The following is a 23,003-nucleotide window of genomic DNA, read 5'->3' as shown; positions in this document are numbered from 1 at the left end:
CGGGAGCAATTCTCCAGTGGAGGCCACTGAGTGCACTGAGGGGCTTCTGCCTGGGGACTGGGCCCTGGCCCCCAATAGAAGCTTCCCTCCACAACCCATCTCCTGACCCAGTTTGGACACATCACTTACACCAGGGTGTGTTTCAAAATAAAATGTTCTCTTTACTTATTTAAAATTTTGTACATATTATCCAACAATGTGGCAAAATAACAAAAATTTTTTTCATTTTTGTTGTTGCCAAACTATATACAATAAACAAACAGTTCCTTTAACCCTTTGTGTGTGCTTAATAAGTGGGGTGATGGGGGTCATTGAAACCTGGAGGGGGGAAGGGGACTGGAAACCTGGAGGGGGGAAGGGGATCAGGTTGAACGGGGCTTGGCAGATTTCCCTTTCCTGCCTGGGCCTCGTGTTTGGGGTGCTCCCCGGCTACGGGATCGGGTGATGTACCTGTCGGTTGGCTGGCTGCTGGGGGGCTCTTGGGACGTGGAAGCCTGGGGGAGAGGAGGGCCAGGGGGAGAGAGGGGCTGGGGAGCTGGGGGGGCTGGGGGAGAGGGAGGTCCAAGGGGGGAAAGGGCTGCTGTTGTGGAAGGGGGGTTTGGTGGGGTGGGGTCATGGGGTGCTGGAGGAGCAGGACCTGGCACAGCAGCAGGCAAGCCGCTGACCTCCCTCAGGGTGGCGTACAGCACCGTGCGCTGCAGGACCAGCTCATTCATGAGCCGATCACGCCACCGCTCCTCTGCCTCCGCCCTCCGTAGCAGGATGGCATTCTGCTCCTGCACAGCCTCGACGTGCTGCCGGAGGATGTCGGCGTAGACACGCCTGTGTCTGCGGCTCCCATGTCTCTGAGGTGGAGATGGAGATGGAGGTGGGGCTGGGGTGCTGCGGCCCTCTTCCACGGCTGGTCCGGCTGTGGAGGAAAAGAAGAAGACACAATCAGTCCTATAAACTGGACTCTGTAGCACTTACAATACTAACAGGATGGTTTATTAGGGGATGAGCTTTCCAGGGCCAGACCCACTTCTTCAGATCAGAGTGACACGGCTACATTTCTATCACAATCAGTCATGTGTGCAACAGCTGTCCAAAAGGGCATGCCCTCTCCCTTGAGACAGGGGAAGCACACATTCTGAAGGTCACACTGTGTGTGTGTGTGTGTGTGTGTGTGTGTGACCTGGGCATCAGCCTGAGCATGACAGGTTTCCCTTGTGCATCACCCACTGTGCACCCACCCACCTACCTCCCCCCCCCCGGGTGTGACACAACCTCACTGTACTCACCTGCTGCTTCCTCTCCCGCGCCAGATGACGCCTGGGAGGCCTCAGAGGTCTGGGTCACTGGCTCCAGGGTGAGGGTTGCCGTCTCCTCGGTGTCCTCCTCCTCTGGGCCCATGTCCCCGTCTCCAGAGTGCTGTAGCTCCCGCTCTGGAGCGTCCACCACCGGGTCTGCCAGTCCGGACTGCACGAACCTTCGTGGTGTACGTGCTTCTGCACTGCCACCCAGGATCTGGTCCAGCTCTGGGTAGTAGGGGCAGTAGTGGGGGGCTGCCCCAGACCGGGAGCTCTCCTCCCTGGCTTTGGCGTAGCCCTGCCGCAGCTCCTTCACTTTGGAGCGCACCTGGTCCTGGGTGCGGGGGTAGTGGCCCTTCTGGGCCAGGGCTTCAGCCATGCGGCCATAAATGTCGGCATTTCGCCGCCGGCTTTTGAGGGCCTGTAAGGCCTCCTCCTCTCCCCACAGCTCCAGCAGGCTCTTGATCTCTGCGCCGGACCAGGATGGTGCCCGGCGCTTGGAGCCCTTGGCTGGGTCCCCAGAAGGCTCGGAGGAAGGGCCAGGACGCTCTTGGGGCTGTGACATGCTGCAGCAAGGTCGCCGTGTGCTCTGGCTCCTTGTCTGCAACAAGTGGCTGTGAGGGTGCGCCTGTCCCTTTAAGGAATGGCTGCAGCCAGGAACCACAGACGTGCAACCCATGGCCCAGATTGTCCACCAGGGCTTGTTCCTGGAGGCCAATTCTTTCGAAAGAAAGGGCTCCCCCCGTCCAGACTCACGTTCTTTCGATGGATCTCCCTCGAAAAAGGCGTTCTTCCTCGTGAAACGAGGTTTACCGCCGTCGAAAGAAAAGCCGCGTTCTTTCGATTTAATTTCGAAAGAACGCGGCTTGAGTCTGGACGCAGGGGAAGTTCTTTCGAAAAAAGGGTACTTTTTTCGAAAGAACCCCTGAGTGTGGACACGGCCCAGATCTGATCACAAGTCTCTTGATTATTGAGGCTTTCTTACATTTTCTGGAAAGTCCCAGCCACATTATTAGAATTAAGCCAGATCTGGGAACTTCACCACCTACTGCCTCATGCACCCCTATCAACTGTGATCACTCTGACTTAGTAGATATGCTTGTTGTTTGGTACATGGTATTAGAAGAGAATCACAGCCTTCTTTTTCTTTTTTTTTTCCTTAAAACAAAAACAAAAAAACCCTTTAGGCCTCATGGTTTGTGGAGAAATGCTAGAAAATGTGCCCTGAGTTCAACCAAAGACCTCAAACACCAGACGCCAAATTAAAAGATTCCCAAGTGTATTTTTATCTGTAATTTCAAGAAGCTACTCATTTTTTGCAGGAGGCTGATTCATGAGTTTTGAACTCTTGGGGTTGACAATACAGTACATGTGTCTCCCCCCAGTGTCCAGACAGGACCAGGATCCTACAAAAGATCTGACACTGAGTCTTCACCCTGACACTCATATCCTCCTGCTGGGATTGCCTCTTCCCTGCTAACATCTGCACCTTCCCACTGGGATCCTGATTGCTTCCCTCCCACCCACCCACCTAAACTCCCTCAGCTAACATCTATGTCCTCACACTGAGATTCCCACTCTTGCCCCAAGTAGCTAAAAGTGGAACCCGTGGGCCCCACCCTGCTGTCTGCGGAAGCACACCAGCTCAGGCGGCACCCTAGCCAGCACGGTTTGCATCATGGTGAACACAACCAGTGTGGCTTCCCGGGCCGAGTGGCACCCTCTGTGGCTGGGACTATAGATGTGGCTGTTAGGAGCTGTGCACCACCTGCCCACAACCCTCAGGCCAGCAGCTGTGTGGGCCTGACTAAATAATTTCTCTAAATGATTTGGGAGACTAGATTGGGGGAAGTGCTTGTGCCATAGATGACCCAGAGACTGGGAATTTGAGACCCCTGATTGAGGGAGATCTAAAATTGCCATGATTGGGCCTTCCAGCAAATATAGGTACCAAAATGTATGTATTAGCCATAACCCAGCATAATGGGAACTGCAAAGCTGCATCAAACCAGAGCAACACGGTGAGAATTTCTTCCTGAGCTCCTCTGAAAGCAAGCGAAGCATACCCACTACTAAATCTCATAATTGGGTACACACTACTCACAACCCTCTCCCAGACATGCACTTACACTAGTTCTTCTCTGGGAGGGGCCAAAGCAAAGAGCAGAGACAGGACCACACAATCCCTTTAGACAAGGCTTATCCAGCAAGTGAATTTCTTTAGCAGAAAACAGCTGGATGTGGTGGACTTCCTCTTCATGCCAGTGTAGATGCTCTCTTGCGCAAGAAAGCTCTGATGGCCATTTTAACCGTAGGGCTTTCTTGCACAAGATATTCAAGTTGCCTGTCTACACTGGCCTCTTGCACAAGAATAGTTGCGCAAAAGGGCTTATTCCTGAGCGGGAGCATCAGAGTTCCTGCGCAAGAAGCCCTGATTTCATACATTAAAAGTCAGTTTACTTGGGCAAGAACACGCAGCCAGTGTTGACAGGCAGCAAGTTTTTGTGCAAGAGCGGCTGCTTTTGCACAAGATCGTGCCAGTGTAGACACAGCCCAAGGTTTTTGCACAAAAATGGCCAGTTTTGCACAAAAACCGGCAGAGCGTCCACATCTCAAATTTATTTTTGCATAAGTAAATCGGCAGAACAGAGGACTTTTGCTTTTAGAGTTACTCCTCTCCCCATGAGGAATAACTCCTTTTTGTGCTACAGCTCTTGTGCAAAAAGGCAGATGTGGACTCTCTGGAGGGGGTTTTGTGCAAGAAATCCCTATCAGCAAAAGCACAGGTGCTCTGATGGCCATTCTAAGACTTTCCATTCAGTGTGGACGCTCTCTTGCGCAAAAGCACATTGCTTTTGCAATGCGCTTTAAAGTCTGGATGCACTTCTCTGCAAAAATTTCTTGTGCAAGATCTCTTCCGCAAAAGGCTTCTTGTGCAAAAAACCTGCTGTGTAGATAAAGTCCCAGTGACTAGTAATAGAAATGTCAGAAGTCTGCATGCCAGTAGGAAGTCTTGTTCTCTGGATCATGCAGCCGGGAGTTTCTCCAGCATCAGCAGAGGTGAGCAATTGTTAGTTCTGTTTCAGATTTTAGAAGTATGAGTGTGTCAGCTTTTTTCATGAAGCTTGACCTTCATGTGGTCTCTACAGGAAATTGTACACATGCCATTAACAAGTCAGTTGTAGGGAAACAACAGGGAGATTAACATAGTCTGAAGAATTGGTTATATTGTTAGATCCTCTGGGATCAGTACTAGACTGGGGGTCAGAAGCTACAGACCTGCTGGTGACAGGCTGGGCAGGACTCCTCACAGGGAGGCAGAGAGAAAGTGTTCTGCTCTTGCTCCTCCCCTCCTCTCATGTAAAGGGAAAGTGTGAGCAAGTGGAGCTGAATCTCTCGCTGTATCTCAGGAATTCAAACCCATCTGGCCAGGCCATGATTTCATCACTTCCCAGCTTTGTGGCACCAGCACCAGCCTCCCTCCCACCTCCACACAACCAGTGGGGGAGGGAAAGAAAATGAAGATTTAAGAGGAAAAAAAGGTTGAAGAGAAAGACGCATTACATTACTATCTGGGAGGAGGCTGCTCCTCCTGTCTCCCAGGTGCCTTACCTGATGCTCCTATTATAGCCCTTGGAAGAGGAGTCTTTTCACCCCCTCCTGTTGGCTGCTCCCAGCAAACCAGGGCCTTTTAACAGACCCTTTCTGACAGGAGCCCCTGGTTTAGCTTGTTCTAGGCCCCCTTTCTCTTGAGAATGCAGTGATGGAACAGAGCAGCAGGTTACTGCCCTGAGCTGTTCTCGTCTCTCTCACAGAGCTGCTTTACTGGCCCCAAATGAGGCTTTCTCTGGCAAGGCAAACCCACTGCCAGTGACCAGAGCTTCCTTTACACTCTCCCTCCCTTGCCATCCACCTCTTGACTTCATAGACCTTTTTCTGTGACCCCTCTTTGCTTCTCCTCAGCCTTCCTGACAGCAGCTGACCTCAACAACTTCATGATTTGAGCCCACCTCTGCCCACGTGGCTCTTGCCACAGGTGAGGAGATTCTCTCTGGGGCCCCTCTGTCACTTCTGCCCCCTCAGAGGGGAGGCATCTGTTGCCTTATTGTGGCAGCTCCCTTCCCTCGATTCTGGCACTGCCCTGTCTTAGAGCTGCCTGCTGCTTTCTCCCTTCTCCCCACATTGCCCTGTACCTGCAACCCCACAGCTTCCTGAGTGTCACATTTTTCCACAACTCTCTCCCCTGTCCTTCTCTCAGCTTCCCCACCAGTCCATTCCACACCCAATAGAGTAGCTTTTTACTTTAGCCAACACACAGTTTGAATGACAACCCACCATTTGGAATCATAGAATAATAGGACTGGAAGGGACCTCAAGAGGTCATCGAGTCCAGCCCCCCACCCTCAAGGCAGGACCAAGCTCCGTCTACATCATCCCTAACAGATGTCTATCCAACCTGTTCTTAAATATCTCCAGAGAGGGAGATTCCACCACCTCCCTTGGCAATTTATTCCAATATTTGACCACCCTGACAGTTAGGAATTTTTTCCTAATGTCCAATCTAAACCTCCCTTGCTGCACTTTAAGCCCATTACTCCTTGTCCTGTCCTCAGAAACCAAGAGGAACAAATTTTCTCCTTCCTCCTTGTGACACCCTTTTAGATATTTGAAAACCGCTATCATGTCCCCCCTTAATCTTCTTTTTTCCAAACTAAACAAGCCCAGTTCATGAAGCCTGGCTTCATAGGTCATGTTCTCTAGACCTTTAATCATTCTTGTCGCTCTTCTCTGTACCCTTTCCAATTTCTCCACATCTTTCTTGAAATGTGGCGCCCAGAACTGGACACAGTACTCCAGCTGAGGCCTAACTAGCGCAGAGTAGAGTGGCAGAATGACTTCACGAGTTTTGCTTACAACACACCTGTTGATACAACCTAGAATCATATTTGCTTTTTTTGCAACAGCATCACACTGTTGACTCATATTCAACTTGTGGTCCACTATGACCCCTAGATCTCTTTCCGCCATGCTCCTTCCTAGACAGTCGCTTCCCATCTTGTATGTATGGAACTGATTGTTCCTTCCTAAGTGGAGCACTTTGCATTTCTCTTTATTAAACCTCATCCTGTTTACCTCTGACCATTTCTCTAACTTGCTAAGGTCATTTTGAATTATGTCTCTATCCTCCAAAGAAGTCGCAACCGCACCCAGTTTGGTATCATCTGCAAACTTAATAAGTGTACTCTCTATCCCAATATCTACATCATTGATGAAGATATTGAACAGTACGGGTCCCAAAACAGACCCTTGAGGAACTCCACTTGTTATCCCTTTCCAGCAGGATTTAGAACCGTTAACAACAACTCTCTGACTACGGTTATCCAGCCAATTATGCATCCACCTTATCGTGGCCCTATCTAAGTTATATTTGCCTAGTTTATCAATAAGAATATCATGCAAGACCGTATCAAATGCCTTACTAAAGTCTAGGTATATGACATCCACCGCTTCTCCCTTATCCACAAGGCTCGTTATCTTATCAAAGAAAGCTATCAGATTAGTTTGGCATGACTTGTTCTTCAAGAAATTTGCTACATAGAAAGAAGGGGCTCACCTGAGTTGCTTCTTAGTGAGCCATGAGTGTGCTTGAATCAGCCCTGCATTAACATATAAATCAGGAAATAAAACTGATTTTCTACCAAGAGCCAGCATGAGCAATGTTGGATTGCATCCCCTCCCACAGTGGTTGTCTCAATACCATTTTCATCATTTAAAAACAGGCAGCCCAAGTTGAGACACAAGTATGAAACAAAATTCCCTCTTGTCCACCTCCTAAAGAAATCCCACAAACCTCTCACTGCCTTTTAATTCTTCAGCAAACAGTTGAACATATTTTAAAGTTGCCATAAATCAAGAAAATGTTTTTAGTCAAAATAAATGAGAACAATGCTTTCCTGAGAACTCCTCAGGCATCCACAATCCAGGAAATGGCCGAGATTCCTGAAGAAAGAACTACAGGGAATGAGATTCTGCTCTTTTGAAACTCCGCTTTTTGTTAGTGAAGAGACCAATTATCAATTAAGAGTTAAGTCAAAAATATTAATTAATTTAAGACACTTTAATGTCAGCTCCTCTAGTGTGCAGTCTTTTGACTTTGGAACTATATTTAATTATTCACTTGTTTTACACTTCCAGCTTTGCAATAGCTTGCAGAGGGCTATTCTAATTAGTAAATCACAAATGAAACAACTGAACCCTGAATCAAATAATTAACTTTGATCTAAAAAGCCCACAATATCACAAGTAATTTGACATTATTTTTGCTCCATATTAAAACTGCAAGGGGGAGTTACAGGGCAGAATTCATCATTAGTTCTATTATGGCTAATTTAGAATGCAAGTTCCCCCTCTCAAGGACACATCTCCTCAGATTCTCTTCTCTATCCCTCAGAGAGGGACCTTCTAGGGACACAAAGGCTACCGCAACCTCCGCCTACATCTACACTGGCACGATCTTGCGCAAAACCTCTTTTGCGGAAGAGTTCTTGTGCAAAAACTCTTCCAGAAGAGAGCGTCTACACTGGCATGTGCTTTTGTGCAAGAGATGTGCTTTTGTGCAAGAGCATCCATGCCAGTGTAAACGCATCTTGCGCAAGAAAGCTCTGGTGGCCATTTTAACCATAGGGCTTTCTTGCGCTAGTAATTCATGTTGCCTGTCTACACTGGCCTCTTCTGCTAGAACAGTTGCGCAAGAGGGCTTATTCCTGAGTGGGAGCATCAGAGTTCTTGTGCAAGAAGCACTGATTTCATACGTTAGAACATCAGTGTTCTTGCGCAAGAACTCGCAGCCAGTGTAGACCGGCAACAAGTTTCTGCGCAAAAGCAACTGCTTTTGCACAAGATCACGCTAATGTAGACACAACCTCCAGGTTTAGCACCACCAGACTAACCTGACCCTCTGATATGTGAGAGGGCATGCAAGTGAGAGCTTCCCTCAAGCCCTTATAGAAATAGCACTCACACAAACCAGGGTTTGGTTGGTGTTGTACAGGGAAGGATTTAAGCTGAATTGATTTAGTAGTGATGTGAAGAATTTTTGTATGTGTCACTGTGATGGGAAGGCATTATTAGTCACATCTATTACACCTGAGCCATAATTAATTGACAGATACAAGGCAGTGAGATAATAGCTTATTGTACCAACTTCTGCTTGTGAGAAAGACAAGCTTATGAGTAACACCTGAGCTTCAATACAGACAGCAATAATTAGTGAATTGCTTCTCAGCCAGAAGAGAAGAGCTTAAAGGCATTCAGTGATAGTAAAGGGAACTGGGTGTATAGGCAAACCATACATCTCAGAAAGACTTTCTTCTGGAATTTAATAAGACATGGGGCTGCAGGAATAAGAAGATTGAAGACAGAGCCCAAAGAAGGGTAGATTTGTTGAGAAACTTTGGATGTTGGTTTGAGTGTTTGTTGCCCTGCAAAGGGTTGGGCTTAGATACTCTTCAGCTGGAGGCAGAAGACCTACAGGTGGCTCTAGAGTATGGGAGGGTGAAGAAATTCCAGGGTGTGTGTGAGATGACCCAACCCCCCAAGAAAGAGCCCACGCTGGCATTACCTCACCCAAACTTCATCTTTAACTGTTTGTTTTGCGCCGTGGCTTCCCCAGGTCGGTTTTTCTTAATCCCTCTTTCCAGGGATACAGACAAGCCCCAGAGCCATTTTGAAAAGGAGCTAATTTGGAGCTGACTTTGAAAAGGTGTTAATTTCCCCTAAACAATAGGGCTATGTCTACACTCGCAGCTTCTTGCATGAGAAATATGCAAATGAGGCTGTGTGGCATATCCCTGAGCCTCATTTGCATACCTAATGAGCCACCATTTTTGCAGAAGAGGCTCTTGTGCCAGAAGGGGCTGTCTACACTGCCCCTTCTTGTGCAAGAAAAACCCTCTTGCTCAATGCAGTTATTCCTGAAAATAATCAGCGTAGCGGCATTGCGCAAAAGGGTTTTTCTTGCTCAAGAAGGGGCAGTGTAGACAGCTCCTTCTGGTGCAAGAGCCTCTTCTGCAAAAATGGTGGCTCATTAGATATGCAAATGAGGCTCGGCAATATTCCACACTTAGCCTCATTTGCATATCTCTCTCGCAAGAAGCTGAAAGTGTAGACATAACCATGGGGCTGTGGAGCTTGGCTCCTTGAATAATCATTGATTTAAAAAGCTCGAATGGGGACAGAATTGCAAACAGCTGCTAGCTCAAAGTCAGGAAGCAGCTCTAGACACACCTCAGTCCTGAGCCTATCATACACTGGAACCCCATGTCCTAAGCATCTCACATCCCCAGCCTTCAGCAACAACACTACTGCACAATCCACACACTGCAAACTTGTGTCCTGAGCCCATCTTACTCCCAACCCCCCTGCCCTGAGCCCCTCAGACACCCCAACCTGAACTCCTGCATCCTCACATCCATAAGCCTGTGGTTTGCTCTGCACCCCAACACTCCACCTGACCCTAACACTCTCCAGCCTGGAGCCCCCTTCCTGAGCCAGAAGCCTCTTCTCCACCTCTTCCTGCACCCAAATTCCCTCCCAGAGCTTGCACCTTTCACCCCTTTTCACCCCCAAATCCCTCATTCCCACTCCAGAGCCCACACATCCTGTTTCAACCCTGTGAGAGTGAGTAAGGGCTGGGGACAGCAAATGATGGAGAGAAGGGAAACAGAGAGGGCAGGGCCTCTAGAAAGGGGTGGGATCTTGGGGCTTGCCCTGACATTTAAAAAATGATCTTGGGTGTAAAAAGATTGGAGACACTACCATAAAAAAATTTTAATTTTCAAATTTCATACCATGAAATGCGAATATATATATATATATATATATATATATATATATATATATATATATATATATATATATTGCCTTTCAACATGTAGGGGTACTGGTTCGGTTGGTGGGGAGGCCAAAGAATGATGTAGCAGGCAATGGAACTTTTTTGAACTTTCTAGCATGCTTGCGGAAGTGTTTGGGATTGTTCTATCATGGGAGTAGGTAGCCAGTCTTGCGCAGTTACTGGTGGTGGGGTATATATAAGGCAGCACACATCCATATGTAATAGTAGTAGTAAATAAATGTTTGCAATAACTTAGTAAATAAATGTTTGCAATAACTTATCAAAGTAACTTGCATCCATTCAATTTATTCTAATTGGGAAAATTAATTTTATAGATTTTTTTAAATTAATATATTATGGTTGTGATTAAGAAAAGGAAGTATGATGAAGACTACTTTAAGTGTGGCTTCATTGTCATGGAAAAAAATGGGATCAATCATCCTCAATGCGTAGTATGCCACAAAGTTCTTAGCAATGACACCTTGAGACCTAGTCGTCTTGAGCGACACTTGACAAAGAACCACAGAGCTTTGACAGAGAAACCAAAAAAGTTTTTTGCTGCTAAACTTCAAAATTTGAAACTCACGAAGCTGAACACTACTGGAACTTTTCACCAAGCGTTGGCCAAAGTGGTAGAAGCATCTTCTGAACTGTCATTGCTCATCACTAAAGACAAGAAAGCGCACATAATCGGAGAAACTCTTGTGAAGCCTTGCTTGTTGAAAGCAGCTGATATTATGCTTGATGTCGAAAGCAAGAAAAAACTATCGGAAATTTCACTTTCTGACAATTCCGTGAAACATCCCATCGATGAGCTGGCGAAAGATCTTAAACTTCAAGTTGTGGAGGCAGTGTTGGCATCTCCTTTTTTCGCAATTCAGTGTGACGATACCACTGATGTAGCACAATGCTGTCAGTTGCTTATCTGCGTTCAATTAATTAACAATGGAAATGTGAAAGAAGAACTGCTTTTTTCGAAGGAATTGATGACCACATTAAAGGTTCCTGATATTATTAAAACGATTTCCAACTTTTTAAAAGAAAATAGACTTTCCTGGGGAAAACTGATTGGTGTATGCACAAATGGTGCTCCAGCAATGCTTGGCTCTCACTCTAGACTTGTGATGTTGGTGAAAGAAAAAATCCAGCCGTAATCACAGCTCACTGCATCATACACACACAAGCGTTGGCTGCTAAAACCCTTCCAGATGACCTATGTGACTCATTGAATTTGGCCATCAAAATTGTCAATTTTGTGAAGAACAGTGCTTTAAATACGAGACTTTTTGATGCTCTTTGCACAGATTTGGGAGCAGATCATAAAACTCTTTTGTTTCACACGGAGATACAATGGCTTTCCAAAGGTAACCTGCTTTTGAGATCATTCGAACTGAAAGATGAAGTTGAAATTCTCCTCAATCAACAGAAGAAGAGTTATATCATGCATTTATGGATCAAACATTTCAGCTTTCACTGGCATGTCTCATGGACATTTTTTAATCTTTGAACAACCTCAATTTGAAGCTTCAAGGAAACAACGCTGCAAACATTATAGCGCACCACAATGCCATCAAAGTATTTATGGAAAAAATCCAGCTTTGGAAACATCAAACACAAGCTCAGATGCCTAACTTTTTGTCTTTTCTGACATTTTCATCACTCACTGAAAATTAAGGTTTCCAAGAAGTTTGTAAAGAGGATGTGAAGAACAAAACTGTGTTTCATCTGGACTGCCTTGCTGCTGAATTCATCCGCTATTTTCCGGACAACTTTTCTGGCAACCCCATTAATAAATTAGTACGAAATCCATTCAACGTTGATGTCGATTCATTGCCAAAAGTATTGCAAGAACAAGCACTTGAAATAAAATATGATTCAAGTGCAAAAGATAATTTCGAAAACACAAGCTTCGAGGAATTTTGGATAAAATATTTCCCAATGTACTCGAAGGTTGAAGAAGTGCTACATATTATTCTTCCATATTCGTCAACGTACCTCTGTGAAAAAAAGCTTTTAAAGTTAAGTCACATTAAAAGCAAAACAAAGAAACCGACCGGATGTCGAAAATGATTTGTGTTGCACACTTTTATCATTCAAATCTAGGATTTCCCAACTCGTGAAGAGAATGCAGCATCGTCCTTCACATTAAATTTGATCTGTTTCTGCTATTTCTTATGTTAAATTACATTTGTATTAAATTTTTGTGCCAAGAAAAACTATTTGTGCATATTTTTTATTTTAAATAATTTTGATACCAAATTTTTGTATTTATTTTTAATGTTAAATTACAAATTGAATTTTTTGTTAAAAGGGGGGTTGGATGATGGTAAAGAAGAGGTAGGGAGGCGTGAGGGTTTCTCAAAAATCAAAATGGGGGCATGATACCGAAAAGTTTGAACCACTGTTCTAGAGTCTCAGGATATGTCACACAATTTTTATTTCAGGAGAAGGATGCAACTAGCGCTGCGCATTTGCGTACTTCCTCCAGGTTTTTTTCTGGATGACACTCTTCCGCTATTTACTCACATCTCCATGTGGCCGAATTTCAAAATAAACCCCTATTTCGAAAGACCCCTATAAACCTCATTGTAGGAGGAATAAGGGGTCTTTTGAAATAGGGGTTTATTTCAAAATTTGGTCGTGTGTAGATGTGGGTAAATACCGGAAGAGCGTCTTTCGGAAAAAAAAATGGAGGAAGTATGCAAATGTGCAGCTCAATTTGCATCCTTCTCCCAAAATAAAAGTTGTGTGTAGACATACCCTCAGATTCTTGAAACATCACACCCTGACCCAAAGCAGAACCCTAATGGTGAGCCCATATGAGAAGTTTCTTCTGATAACTTTGGACCCAGATTATTACAGGGGTGAGATAAACAATAATCCAATTAGGTTTGGGGAATTCAGAACCCCCTCTCCCCCCCAAAAAAAACTGGGATCTTATGAACAGCATCCTGTGATGCACATAGCAGATGCACTAGTGGGGTTAAAATTTGCCTTACTGGGAGAAAGAAAAAAGCTGGGACAAATGTACCAATGCATTTTCATTCTAGGAATAAAAAGTGGATGACTCATTAGAAAAGAATGAGAGAACAAGGGGGCTAATCTAGTAGCAAGAAGTTCATAGTTGTAGCATTTTCTACTGCTGCAAACCACCTGCCCTGTGACCAGAGGCAGAGGAAAGTGTATGTTTTGAAATGAGTGTGTCAGAGTGATTCAAACGGAGATTAAAGTAGTTGCCAGTCTCTTGTTGGAGTTGGTATTTCTCTCTCTTGGGCCACATCGACACTGCAAGGTTTTTGACAAAAACAACAATGTCCACAGCTCAAATGCACTTTTGCTCAAGGAAATCAAGAGTAAAACGGCAGAACAGAGGGCTTTTTCTGCCATAGGTAAACCTCTTTTTACAAGAACAAGAGTTCTTGCACAAAAGGCTAGTGTGGACGCTCCAGAGGGAAAAAGCACAGGTGCTCTGATGGCCATTTGTGAATGGCCATCAGAGCTTTCTTGCGCAAGAACATCCATGCAGTGTAGATGCTCTCTTGCATGAAAGCACATGGCTTTGCCATGTGCTTTGAGGTGTGGACATGCTCTTGTGCAAGAAGATTTTGCACAAAAACTCTTGTACAAAAGGCTTCTTGTGCAATAAGCATGTAGTGTAGACGTAGCCTTCAAGAGTAGGCTGTTACTCCAGTTACATACCTGGAACATATTGGCCTCAGTGGGTGCAAATAGAACTCTGCCCTGTGTGCCCCAGTGACAGATACCTTGGCTCACTAATAATTGTGTTTACTGGAGTGTGCCCATGGGACTGTCCCTAGAGGGGTATGGGACCCTCGGCAACACACCTGCCCCCAAGTCCTGCCTTTTACCTGCCTTGTCCTGCCCCCACTCCATCCCCTACCCCCATCACCCTCTCTCAGCCTTACTATACCCTTTCCCCAAAGCAATATGAGCCAGGGAATTACCTGGGGGACCTGGTGTAGGATGGCAACAGGGGTTGCAACTTGGCATTAACCCAGTAGTCTGCACCACCCTAGTGCTCATTCCTCCAGCTGGGTTGCTCTGCTTCACAGCAGTGGCAGGAAGTGGAGCTCCCTGGCCTTAGCCCATTTCCCTGATTCCTACATCACTAGAACAGAGATGGCTAGGGCCAGGTACACCATTTCCCACTGCCACAGTGAAGCGGAGTGCAGTAGGCTGGGAGATGGTGGCAGAGCAGAGCAGACTGCTGGGTCACTCCACTTCTCACCACTTGCCATGGTGAATGAGGGGGATCCTGACCCCCTGTTGCTGCCTCCCTGGGCCCTGCTGCTGCAGCTAAGATGGAGGACCATCCCATGATCCATGTCATGGTTGAGGCAGCCATCTTACAGCCCCCCACCCAAAGCACAGAGTAGTAACCCCAATCTGTCCTATGGATGGGATAGCTCTGCATGTGTCCATACTATGTTAAGTGACTCTTAAATTGACATTGTGGGGGTTCCATATGTATTGTCCTTCATTAATATCAAATCATCAGTTTACAAGTTAAAAAGGTGGATTTTTTTCTAGCTACTAATTTCTCAAATTAAAACTGAGATCAAGGGTCAAGTTGTGTTAATTTGGTAGCGTCTGAAAAGCGGAACTTAGCTAATGATGCTGTAGGTTGTGCATAATCCTGAAGACAGTCTAACTCAAATTCCTGTTGTATTTGGGTAGATCTATAGCAATAAATGGAGTTGAAAGATTTACAGGGCCAGATCTGTAGAGTAAAAATGATGCTCTTTAGGTAGTCAATTTTCAGAGCACAATCATGCTGTAGTAGTGTAGTATTTGCAAGAACTGTAAGCTGGTATTACATAGCCAACAGTGACACCCAATGGTGCAAGTAGGTACCCTGCACTTCTCAGCTACTTGTTTTTTCTGATGAAAATCAGAAGAGTAACTTAGATGCATTATCAATAGCATGAAATGCCCAGCTTTGCCCTTTCTGTCTGAGGCCCCACCCCTTCCATGGGACCCAGAGCCAGCCAGTGACCATGTACCAAAGTTCATTAAGTGGCCCCTGATGAAAATTATTTCCCACCTCAGCAGTAGCTTGTTTTCGGCAATAAAAATCCCCTCCAGAGTTTGCAGTCCAAACACTACAGCATCTTGTAAATGTATAAGAACAAGTTAAAAAGTTTAGAAATCGAAAGCTGTAGCTTCGTTGTCCCAAAATAAAGGGACGAGGTGAAAGTAAACAGAGAACATAAATGGAAAAAGGTAAATATTAATGTTTTTTTTAAACTTGCACTTTTAACAATCTTGGCTCTATTAAAACATCAGATTTCCTAATACCTGTATCAACATAAAATTTCAGCATGATAGTGTCTCTTTAAACCAGGCTACAGAAAAGCACTTAAATTAAAGAATGAAATCACACACCAGAAATATTTTGAAAACCTGTAAATAGAGACGACTGGGAAATGACTGTGCAAGGCGATCTCCCACTGTGGCGAGGGGGAGGTGTAGATCAGAAGCATAAGAGAGTGATTGCCTTTGGGACTGGACCTTAGATGTGATCATATCCCTTCTTCTACTAGCTGCTGCCTAGGGAGGAGGAGAGTCTAAAAGCACTTGTCAGCGGTGGCTAAGAAAGCAGAGCCCCATCTTGATGTGATATTCTAGAAGAGGAGATTGATCTTTCTCTACAGGACTAAAGAAAATCCTGCTGAGTCATCAGCTCTTGTCTGAATGAGGGAGAGAAGATAGTGATTGCTCATCATGACCAAAGAAGGTAAATTATTCACATTCTGTTGCTTTCTCACATAGAGGGGAAGTCTGCAGCAGATTAACGTGCAGCTTAGATTTGCTAATGAACCAGTGTCAGATGTGTTTGGCAAATGACAGTAGAGGAGGGAAGGAATCTTAATGGCTTTGGGTATTAACCATGATCATGTCCCTTTTTGCTCACTTCTTCATGGATGCTGGTGGAAATTGGCTGTTCGGTACTTCCTCAGTGCAAGTGTGGAGCTCAGTGAAAGATGTTTTCAGAGTTTCATTTCTGTGTTTTTTTTCCCCACTATTTGTTTGCAGGAGGAGTTGGTCCACTCTAGCAACGGTGACTGTTTTTGTCCTCACACAAACAAGGGTCTTCACTATTCAGAATAGTGCATGGCTGTAAATGTTGTCATCCAGCCAGAGACCAGCTATGATACTGTGTGGCTTAGGTGGCCAATTGCATGTGTCAAATCATGACTAGTGGAGAGACTAAGACAGCCACAGTGGATCAGTTTTGAACAACCTATATATTAACATAAAGGATTAGTCAAACAATTATGAAGACAGAATGATTTCTTTAAAAAAATTCCATGTCTGTCTGCAGAGAAGTCATTAACACCAAAAGGGGCTAAAATTGTCAATTAATACTCCAGTCTGCCCAGCGCTGGTCTGAGGGATGTGCCAATGTATGAGTCAATTCCTATGAGAACTGTGAGCCTCAGTAAATCCCAGTGGCTAAGCTCAGTGATTGACCTTCAAGCTTGCATGACGTGCCGTGGGCTCCTAATAGCAATGTACTCCAAATGGCAGCTGATTCCCAGACAGCCACTGTGTCAGATCTGTCAGTGAATCATAACTTTTCTGCCTCAAGCATTAAGAAGAAAAGAATATTGCCTGGCTAATGGCTTGAAATTCTGGGGGAGTGGGAGATGGAGGTTTTGGGTTGTAACCATCATCGCATCCTAATCTCTTTTTTGTGTTTACTCTTTTAAAAAAATATTCACCAATACAATTGTCCCTCTCTTCCCTTTTACCAGCCCTATTAGTCTGGAACTTCACTGTCTGCATTGAGCTGACACCATGATAAAGCAGCAGATTGCCAAAGTCCAAGCAGGATGTTCTCATTGAAATGCCAAGAGCCTGAGGGATTTATGGGTAGCAGCAAATCCGAAGCTGACTTCCCAAGGGATTAATAGAAAATAACTTCAGCCTCTTTCCCCCCTATACCTATTGGGATCTGTGGGTGGGATAGTGTCACAGGGCTGTCTGCTGTCTTCATACCATGTCTTCTGGGACAATCCAAGGTTTATTGCAATCTGGTCTTTCTCAGAGAAGCCCTGAGATCTGACCAGAGATTGCCAAGACTGCAATCATCCCTGATGGAATATCACAAAGGCAGAAATCCAGGGCCTTCAACTCCATGGGATCTGCTCCAGTTGCTGAGGGGAAGTGGAGTCAAAAATATAACTCCAAGACCTGCTCCTCTACCCTCTTTCTGATTGGGTTACAAATAGGTGCGGGCAGGCAACGTGTGAATGTGATAAAGAATTGCAGGAAAAGTCACTTTCTTCTAACAATGAGTGAGGAACTACATGGGAAATAAAAACAACACTGTCTTTGAAGTTATTCTGTCTCGCACTGTGCTTAGAACCTTGCCCAGCCCTTTCCTGCCTTGCTTCCTGCTACAGTTTCAAAGAAACAGTACATGTATCCTCACAGTAGGGGAGAGATGAAGCCAAGGAAAGCTGCCAACTGCATAAAGCCCAGATCCTCAAAGGTATTTAAACCCTCAGCTTCTAATGACTTCCATGGCTATTAGGAGCCTAAATATTTTTGAGAATGTGGGCCTAAATTTCTATGGCTACTCTTACAGCACAGTGAAGAGTAACGCTTTCAAAAACATGTCATATCTGTATTTCTCCTCCTGGTGAAGCTGGAGCATCCTATGGCATGCTATCTAGCTGTACACCAGTCAGTAGGGGATAATAGGCTAAGGCCACGGGATGACTGGTAGATGTAGGGGTTGGGGTTGAAGCACCAGCAGAGGCGAACAAGAAATTTTGGAGGCCAGACATGGAGGTGAAGGGAAAATCACACTATATCCTTAGAGTACAGCTTCACCTGATATAGGGAACCTATTGTGGGACTGGGAGGGAATCAATTCAGTCTTAATAATGAGGAATCCTGTGGCACATTACAGATTAACCTATTTATTTGGGCATAAGCTTTGGTGGGCAAAGTCCCACTTCGTCAAATGAATTCAGCCTTAGTGTTTGTGAGCAAATGCTAATGTAAGAAATGATCACAAGGGGGATGGCTATGAGGCTCCTCTTTCTCAAAACATTCCTCTCAGAGTGTGTGCTTAGATAAAAGGGGTCTTGTGTCAAACTCTTGCTTAGCAAACTGCCACAATAACTTTTTTTCTTGAAGTACACTTCATAAAAAGACCATTCCATTATCTGAATATCATCCCATCTGAAGAAGTGGGTTTTGCCCATGAACACTCCTGGTATAATACATATAGGCTACATCTAGACTGGTATGATTTTCTGGAAATGCTTTTAATGGAAAAGTTTTCTGTTAAAAGAATTTTGGGAACAGAGCGTCTAGATTGGAACGGACACTTTTCCGCAAAAAAAACTCGATCACCATTTTCACGTTCGGGGCTTTTTTGCGGAAAACAAATCTGGGCTGTCTACACTGGCCCTTTTGCGCAAAAGTTTTGTGTAAAAGGACTTTTGCCCGAACAAGAGCAGCATAGTATTTCCGCAAGAACACTGACAATCTTACATGAGATCGTCAGTGTTTTTGCGGAAATTCAAGCGGCCAGTGTAGACAGCTGGCAAGTTTTTCCGGAAAATTGGCTGATTTTCCGGAAAAACTGGCCAGTCTAGACACAGCCATATTGTTAGCCTCTAAAATGCCATTGGACTATTTGCTGTTTATTTAAAAGTTGTTCTTCATTACCAGGGGATGGCAACATTTTTAGGATCTTCACTTGTGGGAGAGGAATATGCATGTTTTCACACAAACATCTTCTTCCAACTCAGTTTTCACAGAGCTTTTTCCAGATTCAGTACTTAGACACATTGCAGCCATCCTCTTTGAGTAACTCTTAAATGGCAACCTTGATCCAGATGATGCACACCTCAGGCTCTAGATTAGTTTCTTCAGCATCAGTGAAATATGCATTCCCATCAAAGAATATAGTAAATTCACCATTGTAGGGATTAGTCATGCTCATGCCTGGTCTCTACACTACAGTGGAAAGTCGAAATAAGATACATCGACTCCATCTATGTTATTAACATGGCTGGAGTAGTGTAACTTAAATTGCATTTCCACACCATCCACACAGCGAGAGGCCAATGGGAACAAATGCTCCCATCAGCTTCCCTTACTTCTTGCAAAAGGAGGTGTACTGGATGTCAGCTGGAGCTGCCCTAAGCATTTGATGTATAGGTCCATACTTGATCCACTAAATCGAATGCCCGAAGATTGACATCTGGAGCAACTGTCTTTTGCATAGTGTAGTCATACCCTCACAGAGCAAGTAGTACAGAAAAAGCTTTCATACAAACCCAGAGTCACGTTTGCCAATCTTGGTATCCTACCAGATTGTCAGTTAATCACTGTGGGGGCCAAGTATTTCAGAAAACTACTGCTGGCAGATAAATCCATTATGCATGTTGATGAGAGAGACCTCAGTGTCTTGTAAAACTGTTGAATTCAAGTGTACTGATCCTGTGTGTGGCGTGGGAGCTTTTTGAAAAGGCAAAATTGTTTCCCTAGGGAAAAAGGGAAAAAGGCAAAAAAAATCTTTTTGATACCTTAGTCTGTGTGTCTGTCTGTCTATGTGAACATAACATGGAGGCACTGCTTATTGCTCCAGAGTTAGGGTTGAGCCAAGTTTTATACTGAAACAAATTGAATATACTTACTCTACATATGAAGAAAACATTTTCCCCGAAACTTCAACATTTATTTTATGAGCACTTACAAGTAAATCCATTATTTGATATTAAATTAAATATTAAACAGGTTCTTTAAGACACTTAGCTTTTAGAATCAGACCTGTTGTTCTGTTCCAAACAATCTTGGCTAGGCATTATATAGCTACATAAAAAATTATCAGGGGTGAATTTAAAGACTTCTTTGTGATTAATGATCAGTTTTTCTCAGTACTCTTCATAACTGAAGCTTCTCCTTCAGTGGAGGATCAAGAATATTGTTCTCCATTAGAGAAACTTGCTAAAACCTGCACATTTGCAAAATAGCAACCAGCTGCTATTGTTTTCAATGGGACTGAGATGACTGCCTTCCTTTATTAAAGGTAGCCAATGCCTCCTTTCATGCGCTTCTCACATTTCTTCTCTCTGAATCCTGAAAGCAAATGGACCACTGTATTCCAGCAGAGCTGCTATCTCTACTCCTTTTGGGAGCAATGAGAGTGACCATCTTAACTGAGGAGCCCTATGAAGAATAATGGAAGAAATAGCCATTAAACTAGTTTAAGCAGAATTTGAAGGAATGCTTCCCTTATAGCTAGCTGGAGAGAGAAACTCTGGGTGTGTCTATGTAAATACAGCTTTTCCCTGCTTTGTGTAGATATTAAATATTAGATATATTGTGTTAGATATTCAGCAGATAGTATTTTTCTCATTGTAATTGAGACAGCTATGTTTGTATTAAGTGCAAGGATAGCTAAAATATGGCTACCAATGTTTGTAATGTTGTGGGAATACATACATTTAGGACTGTGCCATGTTGTTCCAAATGAAAAGGGCTCAGTTAGCATAAAGAATCTTTCAAATGCAGGGGCTCTACTTTTCACATCTCTGGAGGAATGCTTCAGAGCTCTATGAAGGTGAGGGAAGGTTATTGTGGTCTAGAAGCTATATGGCTTACTCTGCTTGTACTAGTTTGACCTGCTCTTCCCTCCTCTCTCCCCCTCCCCCACACTGTTCAATGAACTGTGCTAAATAGGCATAATGAGGTGCCTCTCTTATGTTAATTGTGTTGGAGTGTGTTTTTCCTACCCTGCTTGCTAAGCATTGAAATCACTGGGAGCTAAAATTATTTGAGACATGGGCAGAAGTATGGGTGGCCAGTGAAGAGAGCACTGTGGGGGGCAAGCCCCCAGCCCTGCCCCTTCTGCTGCCACTCTGCCCCCCCAAAGGAACCCAACCGCCTCCCTGCTTCCCCACCAAAATAGGGAGGGGAAAGGAAGGGAGAAGGGCACATGCAGCCCCAGCCTCCCCAGCGTTAGACCAGAACTGAATCCTGCTTATTGGGACCCAGGTTCTACAACTGCACCATATCCATATCACCATGCAATAATCAAGTCAAACAGAAATGGCTGAAACAACAACTGGTTTATTTAACAGAACACCTAACTTAAAAAGCAAACTTAAAATCTGGTGGTCACAATGAAGCCTGACCTAGGCCAGAACCCCAAGCAGGAATGATTTAAACAGTCCTACCACTGTCTCTACATCTGGAGAAAAGAGGTAGGTGAATGTGTCCAGGCTGAGGGAAAGGAACAAACAGAGGCGGGGCGGAGTTGCAGAGGCCCAGGTAAGTGGATAGTGGTCTTGCTTCTGGTCTTCTTTTTTCCTTTCTTCTATACGTGACATGCCATCCGTGCAGTGTGAGGACTGGAGGACGAGATTATATGCGTATGTGTATGACTGGCTCTGCTGCAGCCTCCTAACTAAACCAAATAAACCCTGAGCTAGCAGTCATTACAGCTGTGAAACTGGATTGCTGCACCACAAAGGGCTGCCAGCAACCAGACTGGCTTCTGCCCCAGACAGCCTAAGAGCCAAAGAGCCTGCTAGCTGTCACCCTAGTGCTGCTGGGTTGTGTCGATGACATACGCACAGAGCACTGAGGGGAAAGTGAACTCTCCTTATGAGCCCTCTGGTTACTGGGCAGATTAGGGTCATGTAACTATGATCCCTTGGTTACCTGCAGATTAGGGTTATGTAACCCATATCTTGAAAAGGAAAACAAAAAGGAGAAAATTAAAAAAAAAATGGCACCCCCTCCCCCAACACCAGCCCTGGAGCTTAGGGAGGGCAGGCGCTGGGGGGCAGCAACACTCCGCCCATGGAACACCTACAGTAGGCATTCTGGAGGCGGAGTGTGGGCGGGGCCAGGCTGGTGGTTTGGGAAGGTAATACAATCCCCAGCCTATTACAACGGACACCCATGGGCAGAAGTCACAGCCAAGAAGTGGATGGCACCGGATGGCGACTGACAGCCAACTGGTCGGTGGCAGAGAGATGTGATAGCATGACGAGCAGCCAGCAGAGTGGCAGCAGCACGACGAGCATCCAACAGTGCAGCAGCTGAGAGGTGAGACAAATGGCCAGCAGGGCAGTGGCAGTAAGTAGGAGGATGATGAGTGGCCAGTGAAGTGAGTAAGATGCCTCTATCTCCCCACACTCAGGATGGGAGGTAAACTCTGCAGCTGCATCTTTGAACTCTGGGTATGCCTGACCAAGGGCAGTGATGGAATGGGATGTAGAGAAGGGTTGGGTACATGAAGGGGACATTGCTGGGTTTAAAAACTTGAGCAGAAAAGGATATTGCTCAACCCACTCAGACTCTGTGCTGGCAAGGGGGAGGCATTGCCTCTCAGAGGCACCCAGGGGTGGTGTGTGAATTTCCCAGATTACTGAGTGAGGGCTCAAGCCAATTCTCTGTTGGATGGATGGAGAGGAATCCCTAGATCACGGCTACTCAACATGAGGCCCGTGGGCCACATGCAACCCACAGCCTGTTTGTTTGCAGCCCATGATGTGGTTTGGGTAACATGGGGCTCAAGAGATGGCCCACAGACGGGAGCCAAAACAAAAAAGGAGTCAATATAATGGTCTTCTGTTGACAACCATTTTAGTAGTTAAATTCCTGGACTGTCATTGCTCATTAAAAGTGCTGTCATATGGGTGGAAAGCGGGTGAATATTGCATTTTATTCATAGCAGCAGAACTGACAAATGGGGACTAGGTGTTGTGTAGTCTTGCCTTAATCTTTGTATTCATGCCTGTCAGTGTGAAATAGGATATTTGCAT

At 45.0% G+C, this 23,003-nt stretch overlaps 1 protein-coding gene and 1 pseudogene across 4 annotated transcripts in view; both read left to right on the top strand.

Annotated features, from left to right (window-relative positions):
- Nucleotides 1-10,538: 10,538 nt before the first annotated feature.
- Nucleotides 10,539-12,331, top strand: LOC102463536 (SCAN domain-containing protein 3-like; annotated as a pseudogene).
- A 3,362-nt stretch (nucleotides 12,332-15,693) lies between these two features.
- The window catches only part of ABCB5 (ATP binding cassette subfamily B member 5), a 73,515-nt gene continuing 66,205 nt past the window's right edge, over nucleotides 15,694-23,003 (top strand). For 2 of the 4 annotated variants that reach the window (XM_075922238.1, XM_006138343.4), the window contains exon 1: nucleotides 15,697-15,940. The gene's annotated coding sequence lies outside the window, so the exon portion shown is untranslated. Of the gene's footprint in view, nucleotides 15,941-22,162; nucleotides 22,285-23,003 lie in introns of those variants that run through there. The other 2 variants (XR_012902008.1, XM_075922237.1) reach the window with 2 other exon arrangements.

Source organism: Pelodiscus sinensis, chromosome 2, assembly GCF_049634645.1.
Source record: "Pelodiscus sinensis isolate JC-2024 chromosome 2, ASM4963464v1, whole genome shotgun sequence".
In the NCBI taxonomy this organism is placed as follows: domain Eukaryota; kingdom Metazoa; phylum Chordata; order Testudines; family Trionychidae; genus Pelodiscus; species Pelodiscus sinensis.
Note: the sequence above shows the minus strand (reverse complement) of the source record. Positions and strands in the feature narration are given on the sequence as shown.